General features: G+C 38.2%; 1 pseudogene; it reads left to right on the forward strand.

Moving 5' to 3' along the window:
• Positions 1 to 6,744: 6,744 nt before the first annotated feature.
• LOC132352637 (small ribosomal subunit protein uS14-like) lies at positions 6,745 to 6,915 on the forward strand (annotated as a pseudogene).
• Positions 6,916 to 11,370: the final 4,455 nt, after the last annotated feature.

An 11,370-nucleotide genomic window follows, 5' to 3' on the forward strand; every position in this document is an offset into this window, starting at 1 on the left:
GTTCCCTGACCAGGGATCGAACCAGCATCCCCTGAATTGCAACTGTAAGATGGATTCTTAACCACTGGACCACCAGGGAAGTCCCTGGGTCAGTATTTTAGATGACCATTTTGTAGTGATTAGTTACTCCTCTTCAATTAATTCTTTAACCAGAAGCAGGTTAGTGGGTCTCCACAGCATGTTAATCTGAGAGCCTTATCATAAACGTAACAATGTCAAAAGAGCTCCTATCGGATTGTTACTACTTAGAAGATAAAAAACATACATTTACCCTTGCTTGTTTTATTTAGAGAATTAAGAAGCAAAAATCTTGCCCACAATTTTTAATAGTTTTCCCCTTTGAAACTCCATCTGAAAAGAAGTCAAACCTCTTCTTTGTCTCTATCTCTCCCTGTCTCTGTCTCTGTCTGTCTGTCTGTCTGTCTCTCTCTCAGTCTCCTTCCATCTTTCTCCTACTGTTTCATCAGGAATAAAAAATACTTTCATCACTTTTACAATGCTACCAATTATTCTGTAATAAGCACCAAGCTCTCCTCTCTTCTTTAAAAATGTCTTTCACCTCCATACTCCCCTCTACTCACATCTGTCACTCTAGTTTACACCCTCAGCATATCAAGCCTGACTTTCTGTAAAACTCTCCTCCAGCTTGTCTCCCTCCATTCAGATTGTCCCACTCACGTTGGACAGACCTATTTCATCTTCTCCTCTCCTGCTGAAAGCCCCGCAGTGCAACTGCCTCATCCACTAGCTCCTTATCTTGGCATCCAAAGGTCTCCACACTCTGTCTCCAAACTACATTTTTTTTTCTTCTTTCTACTGGTCCCCTCCGAATATTCTCTACTTCAACAACTTTAGCTATACAGATTCATTCAAATGCATTTTGATCGTGTTCTTTTCCACTCTTGGAATGCCCTTTTCTTCCTCTCCACTAATTCTGTTCAACTCCTACCATCTTCCCACCCTCTGCAATTAATTTTTTTCTTCTTTTTTGGTCCATATCAGGCCTCAGTAATCTCATGTCTGTAACATTTAACCTGTAAAACTTCGTATTTACACTAATATGTATAAAATAGATAATAAGAACCTGCTGTATAAAAAAATAAATAAAATTAAATTTTAAACTTAGTATTTATATTTAATCATGTCTTACCTTGTATTTTTTTATTTAATTTTGATTATTTGCCTTTTCATCTGTGTATAATTTGCCCCACCAACTAGATTGAAAATCTCTAAAAGCAGAGGACTCATCTTAAACTTTGTATTCCTACAGCACCTGATAAATGTCAAGCTTGGAACAGAGGCTCAATAAATGTATGTTGAATATACTGTTTCCCTTAAATTTTGGGAATCATATGTTTACTGCAATTCTAGATAAAGAGCTTCTGTTAGACTATTACATAATCATGAAAGAGTATTCCTTTCTGTGAAGAACCTGGCTATATGAAAATAAATGGGTTCATTCATCCTAAGAGGATTTCGGAAGAAATGTCTCACATCTCCTCTTCAGAAAATCTTTCACAACAATGCCTTATTAAAATGGATATTCTTCTAACACTTACAGAAAAATGGAATTCCACATAAATTGACTCTTTCTGGCCAGATACAGCTTGTATCTTGGGATGTACAGATGATCACATTTCCTATGGCTAGCTTTAATGCTATACCATGTGGGCAGCGTACTTTGGATTTACTTTTGGAAGCAACTTGTTTTGATGCATTTTTGGTTTTAAATTTCATCCAATTCCTTCTTTATCACACAAACGCTTAATATGAGCAGCTGAATGGATGCCTGATTACTCATGTTATTTGTTTATAGAAAAATAGAATCAAAATAAAAATGAAAAAGCTTGGTCCATTTTCTCTATGACCATACTTCCTCTGCGTCCTAGAAAAGGTTATGACCTGTGATGGTTTTTATTAGGTATTAGCTTGGCTGGAAAGATCTACATGAGTCCAACCATGTTTCCCATGCTGTCTTTTAGATCATCCTTTGTTTTATACTGGCAATTTCTATTTGTCAAAAATGCTGCTCTCTGAGAATTCCACTTTCCAATCTTCCTAAGGTTTTAATTAAAAAACAACAACAACAACAAAACAAGCCCCCAAACCCATGCTCTTTCTGCTATTTTTGCAATTCAAATATAATACTTTCTAACATCTTGTATTTCTGCTTCTTCTAAATTAGACTTTAAGTGGGTCTCATTTTGTAAAGCATCTGTCTCAGGCCCTAGAGTTGAAGATACGTATTAAATAAAAATTTGGTTTATTAGCTAACTGACTAATTATGAGAGCTGACATTTATTGTGTACTTAATATGTTTCAGGCACAATTCTAACCCAATTATTCTCAGAAAACCCAGTAAGTGATATAACTTTATTTACCCTATTTTATATTGTTGAGGAAACTGAGGTACAGAGAGGTTAAGAGATTTCCCAGAATCATACAGCCAGCATGGTCTGGATACCAGCCTTGCCTCCCAGTTGCTAAAGTTTCTGTTGTGCTAAAGCTATGCTACATTTTTTTTTTTCTACTGCTCTGTTTATAATTCTGTTTCAGCTAGGGCATTCTACTGTCTTCTATGCTTTGAAACTGTTAATTGAGCGAAATATCTAATTGAGAGTGGTGTTGCACTAAATATGGCTTTCTAACTATATTGTGGCATTCTGTCTGGGGATTTGGTTTCACCAGTTCTTATGTGACTGTCAGGTGATGAGGAAACTCGTCAGACTTCTCACAGCCCATAACCTTGGACTGGTCTAATGACTGACCTTCTAATTTATTAGGAAGGAATTAGAAAACTGAACTTGGTGGAGCACCTTGTTTTGGGGGAGATGAGAGTTCTAAGCCATTTATAGTGAATTATGTGCCTTTATACAATGCTGAGGCTGGAATGCTAAAATTACATTTCCCAGAATCCCTCTGGTTAACATTCGTGATGTTCTTCGGATTCCATGAATCAGATGTATTTCTGTGCGTCTTGAACCAAGCTAGATTGGGAAAGAGTCAGGGTTAGAAATATCAATTTTGTTTGCATAGATTATGATGACAATAATCACCAATTTCCCAATCTCACTGGCAATTTTCTGATTCTACAGCTTCCTAATCAAGGCAAAAGTTCCACGGCAGCTCAGGTGGTCCATGTTCTTGCTGGAGGCTCAGTCTAAAGTCTGTGTCTTTAGCCTTCCTAACAAATCTTTAGCTGTTTAATACACTATTACAAATCCCTTCTGCTTAAGTTTGGTAGAGTGAATTCTGTTCTCTGCAAGTGAATCTGACTGAGGCAACTGTATCTGACCAATACACTCTTTATGTTTGAGTTATTAAATATTAAGCCAGATTTTATAACTGTATCTTAGGATAGGAAAGTAACAAATGTTTGTTTCAGAATAAAATGTTCTGGGCATTTGTTATTTATTCCTGTTGGTAATCGTTCATTATTCTCATAAAAAATAAAAACTCTAAAATGATGTTAATAATTTAGCATTCAGGTTTACTATCTACTCAGTATATACTTATCTAGTGCTTACTCAGTGTCAGTAACTGTTCCTGGTGACAGGTATGCTGCAGTGAACAAAACACATGAAGTCTCTAGTCACATGTAACTTACAGACTTTCACCGTCAACTTATAGGTTGAAAGAACATCCCATGTGCAGTTAGGTTGCCAAATCAGTTCAAAGTATTTCAACAGCTTAAGCGATACTGGTAATACCTCAGAATAGAGAGAGCTCATTTTGGCATCGATGTTACTAATTTAAAGGGTGGCTTGCTTACTGGTCTATAAAATGGAGATTTGTATTTATTTCATCTGATGAGAATGGCAAAAATATCTCATTGGGGAAATAGCTATGAATCACTTATATATGTGGAATAAATAATTTGAAAAATCAATTTGGCAACAGTGATGGGAATCATAGTCATTTTTAATTCTTAGTACTAGTAATAATACAGAAAACATGAGAAGCAATAAAAGCTTTCTCCAACAGTTTGTATTAAAATGAAACTCAAGTTATTATGTAACACATATACCATTTAAATCATTGCAAGTGCAGGAAAGCCCTATAAAAATGGTCTATCAATTTTATCTACAATATGATCATATTCAAAGAGCATAAGGGAACTTCTTGAAATTGTGTTAAATTAATTCCAGTTTCAAAAGCAGTGACTGCACTATGGACTATGCATGCAATTTTGTGTGATGAATTAGGAAAGGGTGTGGAGATACTTTCAGCTACAAAATGATTAGATTGCTTATAATGCATGAAGGTTATTTTTCTACGGAAATTGTCAAGCTTGATATGATTTGTTTCAACAGGTCAGTATATATATACCTAGCCAAAATTAGAATATATATTTTATGTTTATTTTGTAAAGCAAAAATAGGGAAGTATGATTCCAGCACATTCATTGGGGATGAATGTTAACACAGTTAATCTCAAAGCAAAGATCTTCATGGTAAAGGAGAAGATACCTGCAGTTGTCACTGAAGGTGCATGCCTGTGCCTAGGTGCACGTGTATGTGTAGTTTTCCCATAACTGAGTGAGGGTGGTAAGAAACTAAAGGATAGGACTTCCCTGGTGGCGCAATGGTTAAGAATCTGCCTGCCAATTCAGGGGACACGGGTTCAAGCCTGGTCTGGGAAGATCCCACATGCTGAGGAGCAACTAAGCCCGTGCGCCACAACTACTGAGCCTGCGCTCTAGAGCCCGCAATCTACAACTACTGAGCCCGCGAGCCACAACTACTGAGGCCCGCGTGCCTAGAGCCCGGGCTCCGCAACAAGAGAAGCCACCGCAATAAGAAGCCCCTGCACCATAACGAAGAGTGGCCCCCGCTCGCCGCAACTAGAGAAAGCCCGCGTGCAGCAACGAAGCCCTAATGCAGCCAAAAATAAATAAATAAATAGATAGATAGATAAATTTATTTAAAAAAAAAAAAGAAACTAAAGGATATTACAAAGTTCTCAGCATAGCTGGTGGAAGGGACAAGATGGTGCTAACGGAAAGGAGCATAGCTGGTGGAAGGGACAAGATGGTGCTAACGGAAAGGAGCATAGCTGGTGGAAGGGACCAGATGGTGCTAACGGAAAGGACATGAGAAGATGACAACGCGGATCCACTGAGAGAGCTGAGATCTCAAAAGCATTTTTCTTGGAACCTTTATTACAAACGAAATAAAATACAATGATTAAGAAATTGATGATGAAGGCATCTAATATATAAAATGGTTCTGAGCTTTAAAAAGAATGGTACAGACCTCCTACGATCAGTTCACGCCTATTCACCAGTCCCCCATTTTCTCTCAATTGATGGTGAGTTTTATGATTTGCACATTACAACAAGGATGTAATGAGATACTTAGCCTTGACATATAAGCTGTATTTGTAATAAATTAAAAATGGCTGAGAATTTGTCAGAATGTTGAATCTGATTTCTTTAGAAACCAGGTGAATATAGAATATCAGAAGCCCAAAATGAAGACAGGAGTTGAGCTACGTGTTTTTAATCTATAATAAAATTTTTGAGTATCAATTCAGGCAGATTGTTGAAGGGATTAAATAATCTGTATTCAAAGATAAGACACAGTATCTGGGGACTGGTAGATATTTCATAAATTTTAGTGATTATAATTATTAATTATAAGAAGCATAAATATAATTCCCTTTGCCACCGGAGTTACTGTCTAAGGACATTAGGCGAAATGTAGCTTTCCTAAATGTAGCTTTCAGCTTTGTATGTCAGATTCCAGCACTGAGTTCTTGTCTTATTATATATTGAGTTTTATTTCTTATTTAATAATAAGAATCCTAGTTTCTTAAAACCAAGACCCTATATTGATCTTTTCATCTTTTTGGATCTCTCTCACACCAAAGTTGGAGTTCAGCCCCAAGGCAGGGTCCTGCTACCAGCTCTTGATGAATTCTTTCTGAATTTTCACAGGATGCCTACTTCCAAACTCCCCTACTCCTGCTTGAGTATCCAGAGTCTAGCTCACACTTGACCTCTGGATGAGATGATCTGAATAACAATGTAATGGGGAGAAATGTAAACAAACAAATGAAAAAACCAGAAACAACAGAAGAGATGCTTGCTGCTTTTCTCTGTATTGCAGAGAATGCTGGATAAAAAACTGTTCAAAATGTCAATATAAGCCATAGAAAAGGAATCCTTCTAATTATATTGTTAAAAATTCTATTCCATGAACTAAATTAAAATTAACCATTTTTAAATAACTCTCATTTTCTTTAGTCCCTGTTCTCTTTCTTTTCTGAGACTACTACAATAATAAATTGTTGTTTTCTGACATTTGGGACTTTAGGCTCTTTTTAAAGAGCTTCATTTTGTTTGTTTCCTAGAGGCATTTTTCTTATATTCATGTCATTTAGATTGCACTTTAATTATCCTTATGTCAAAGGAGTGATACACAAGGGTTTCCACTGGTCACCTGCAATCCAAAGGAAATCTTTACGAACCAAGACAATCTAAAGAAACTGTCCATCTCAGTGGTGACCCTAATCACCTTTATAAGGCCAAGTTTGCTTTAGAGCTCTATGCCCAGGTGGGAATAAAGAGAAGTGATATCTAAATGTAGCTCTCTTACTTATACTGTCTAGACAGTGAGTGTGAATAAATTAATGTATCTAAGCCTGTTTTCCCATTTACATATTATATCATATTATAGCTCATTAGAAAATATATGCACGCATATTTAAAGTCCTTTGCTTCACTGCACCTCTGGAAGTGACATGGGTCACCTGCAGCTCTCCTGGAGCTGGTCACAAATATATGGCCAGGGGACTCCCTCTTGCAGCATCTACTCAAACCAGCATGATCTGATCTGGAAATATGTCCTCAATATGTGCCCTTAGTGTTTCTGTAAGTAAGACAAGGATAGAGGCTTCATCAAGCTGGACTAAGTAATCTTCCTCAAAGGAATCATCCAGGACATCTACCCAACAACAGAAACAATGCTAGCTCTTTGTACATTAAAAAAACCCAAACAAACAAACAACTCCCACCTCCAAAACCCTTCAATTATGAGTATTTTAATGCAAATGGAATATTTAATTAGCTATAGAAATCTCCTTTTTAAAATTTAATATTATCTTCTCCATGGATTCATCTTTAAAATGTGTGGCTTATTTTCCCTCAGTTATATAAAAGTAGTTATGCTAAAAAAATAAAGATCAAATCCCTTTTGTTCCTCATATGCGATGTTATGTAAATTCAATGTATTACCATCCATCAAAGACCTAGGGCCTACCAACTGGCTAATATCAACCAAAGATCATCAAATTGCTAGATTATTCTTATTCTTCTGCCTTATACTTACTGGCCTTTCAATTATTTTCAATAAAAATTATATTATTCTGACCGTAAAATTAATGCATACTCCTTGCAGAAAAAGTTCAAAGAGAATAAAGAAGAAAAACGTAAGCCTGGTACTAACCAGTAACCAACGTTAACAAAGACTTTAACTAATTTTTCAAGCTGAGAAATTCTATTTGCAAGTTGTAAAATGATAGATTGTTTTTTGACTTTTATTTATCCTAAGGCTTATTGACTTTTAACCTTACCTTTGAATATTAATTGTTTCTAATGAGAATGTAAAACATTTATAAAATAAACCATTTAGTTATAAGAGTTAATTTAGTTTCAACCTGTGATCCCAATGAACACTGATAGACTTTAGCCATGACACATATTACGTATAATAAATGTAAATATAAGCTATGATAAAATGTCTCAGAAGTTACAAAACTAAGAAATAACTTACATTCGACAATGTTTTCCTTCACTGTAATTTTACCTACAATTCAATATATTGTTTACCTTCTAACTTTTGTCCCTTTTGGTGTTTTCCAAACACTTATTGTTAATTTAGAATTTTAGCCTCACTCCCTCACTTTACAGAGGAGGAAATTAAGACTTAGAGAAGTTTAGTAACATATAAAGGGCTAGCAGGACAGTAAGAAAAACAGAACCCAATTCTATTCACTCCTGGTTTACTGCATCACAGCCTTTTGGCCATATCATGCAGGGGAAAATGAAATGCATTTTAATTCACTTGAAACTGAATTTGTTTAATGCTTTTTTCCTCCAGCAGATTTGCAAGGAAGCTTCCTAATTATATTTTGTGCAGGCTAAAACTCAAATAAGTTTGCATTCCAAAAGTACACATGAATTAGGTGAATGGATGTGAAGGGAGATAAAGATAGAGAGGATTCTTGTCTGGAAGCCTGCAGATATTTTGGGAAAAGGCCTAGAAACAAGATTAAAGATTCACCATGGGTAATCCTTATATATCTCAGACATTTTTGCCTGGCTCTTGTTAATACTTCCTACCTTCACCATATGCCCTTGCTCCCTTCCTTACACCCTTTCTCTCAGACTATGGATGATAGTCCGTGTCTGCAACAGGATGGCCATGCAGATTGTTAATAATTTATATTGGTTGATTTATAGCTTCTTTCCTGAGCCCCCAGGTGCCACTCCCTCGTACCTACCCCCTCTACAGTACTGCTCCATGATCCAGCAACTAAAGGGTTAATGCCTCATGGAAGGGGAGCTTCAGTGTTTGCATCTATTTTAATTGTCTGATGCCATATCACATCGCTGTTAGATTTTTTTTTTAATTAATTAATTAATTAATTAATTATTTTGGCTGTGTTGGGTCTTCGTTTCTGTACAAGGGCTTTCTCTAGTTGCGGCAAGCGGGGGCCACTCTTCATCGCGGTGCGCGGGCCTCTCACTATCGCGGCCTCTCTTGTTGCGGAGCACAGGCTCCAGACGCGCAGGCTCAGTAGCTGTGGCGCACGGGCCCAGTTGCTCCATGGCATGTGGGATCTTCCCAGACCAGGGCTCGAACCCGTGTCCCCTGCATTGGCAGGCAGATTCTCAACCACTGCGCCACCAGGGAAGCCCCTAGATATTTTTAATATCACCCTCTATACACCAATATCTGTTTGTCTTCAATAACTTCATAACTTCTGGGAGAAAAGAAAAATGAATGGAAGGGAAGGTCAAAAAGGAAAGAGGAAGGATGGAGAGGTGGAATGGAGTCTGACAGGTAGAGAGAGAGGTAAGACAGAAGTTAATGATATTTTTCTAAGGGACTTTGTGTGCTTGTGGGCAAAAGCAGGGCTGCTTCAGGACCTGGTTACAGAAAATGGCACAAAGTTGGGGATGAGGGCCTTCTCCCAGTCCACGCATAGAACCCTTGACCACTTGTGCCACTGGTGGATTAGAAGTTAAGGGAATTATTCTTCTCACTTCACCATGATTCTTCTACCATGTGTAAATACCTATTTTGGAAGGGGGTCCCTGCCTATCAAACAGGACAGTGCTAACTTTGCCCTTCCTAAATTAGGTGAGAGAGCAGGGGAGCATCTTTTGTCACAGCTCTGTATCAGGTATCTGGGGCAGATGCACGTTCTTCAGGAACACAGCTGCACTTGTAAACTGTCCGCTCAAGCTGCACCAAAGTTCCCCTGCCCCTCTGGACTCTAAGTGACACTGCCTCACGCTCAACCACTGAATACTCTGCCAAGCTGACGGGCCCACCAATGAATATCCTGAAGACTGGTGGTGATAACACTACCCCAGGTAAAGTCAGTGTATTTGAGAAGTAGAAGTCCTGCCCCAAACCCAAACTGCACACACACGCACTCCGGCCACACGTCCCAACCCATGTTTACCCATTCATAGTCATGCAACTAATGTTGCAGAATGGGCTACATTTTTGTCGGGAAGATCCCCTCTCACTCCAGATAAGGGCCACAATCTCCCCCGGCATCTTTACAGAGATATAACTGACATATAGCATTGTGTAAGATTAAGGTGTCGATCTGATATATCTATATATTGCCAGATGATTACCACCATAACATTAGCTGACACCTTCATCATATCACATAACTGCTATTTCTTTTTAGTGGTGAGAACCCTGAAGATCTACTCTTAGCAGCTTTCAAGTATATAATACAGTATTATTAACTATAATCACCATGCTGTATATTAGATCCGCAGAACTTACTAATCTTATAACTGGAAGTTTATACTCTTTGGCCAACATCTCTCCATTTCCCTCACCCGCCCCCAGTCCCTGGTAACCAAACTGAAATTTCTCTTCTTGTACCTTCCACCGGTTGGTCCTATTTTCATTCTTTGGGGTTTTACAGAGAAATCTAATCCTTCTTTAAAGTAATTCTTCCGACAATTAAAAAGTATAGTCCTGTGTCCACAAACTCCTCCCTTGTGGGTAAACACTGTCTAGCTCTTCCATTATTTCATATATGTCATGGTTTCCAGTGTCTTTTTCATCCTATATCTTGGTTTTGAATTTCCTTTGAATTCCTCTTAAAATGCAGTACACAGAACGTGGCACCATACCACTTAAAATGGCCAGCTCAAAATAGAAACCACCACGAAAATCGCTATGTTTTTCAAACGCTGTTGTGTCTTGCTCGCTCCCCATACACCTTTCCTTAATTAAACTTTTTATTTTGAGATAATTGTAGATTCATATGCAGTTGTAAGAAATAACACAGAGAAATTTGTGGATTCACATGCAGTTGTAAAAAATAATAGAGAGAGATCGTGTGCACTCAACCCAGTTTTCTTCAACGGTAACACCTTATAGTGTCACAACCAGGATATTGACACTAATACAGTGAAAATACAGAACATTTTTATCACAAGGATGCCACATGTTGCCCTTTTATAGCCACATCTGTTTCCTTCCTATCCCCAACCTCTTTTTAAGCCCTGGTAACCACTAAACTAACCACTAAACTGTTCTCCATTTTGGGAGTGTTGTCATTTCAAGAATGTTATATATAAACAGAAACATATAGCATGCAGTATTTTGGGAATGGCTTTTTTTTTAATACAATTTATTTATTTATTTATGGCTGCGTTGGGTCTTTGTTGCTGTGCGCGGGCTTTCTCTAGTTGCGGCGAGCGGGGGCTGCTCTTCGTTGTGGCGCGCGGGTTTCTCATTGGGTGGCTTCTCTTGTTGCAGAGCACAGGCTCTAGGCATGCAGGCTTCAGTAGTTGTTGCACAGGGGCTCAGTAGTTGTGGCTCACGGGCTCTACAGCATAGGCTCAGTAGTTGTGGCGCACGGGCTTAGTTGCTCTGCAGCATGCAGGATCTTCCCGGACCAGGGCTTGAACCCGTGTCCCCTGCATTGGCAGGTGGACTCTTAACCACTGCATCACCAGGGAAGCCCCAGGAATGGCTTTTTAACACGCAGCAAAATTCCCTAAAAATTTGTCAGGTTGTTGCATGAATCAATAGATCATTCTTTTTTTAGTGCTGAGTAGTACTCCACGGGATGGATGTATCACAGTTATTTAGCCATTCACCCACT

This window comes from Balaenoptera ricei, chromosome 18, assembly GCF_028023285.1.
Source record: "Balaenoptera ricei isolate mBalRic1 chromosome 18, mBalRic1.hap2, whole genome shotgun sequence".
Classification (NCBI taxonomy): Eukaryota; Metazoa; Chordata; class Mammalia; order Artiodactyla; family Balaenopteridae; genus Balaenoptera; species Balaenoptera ricei.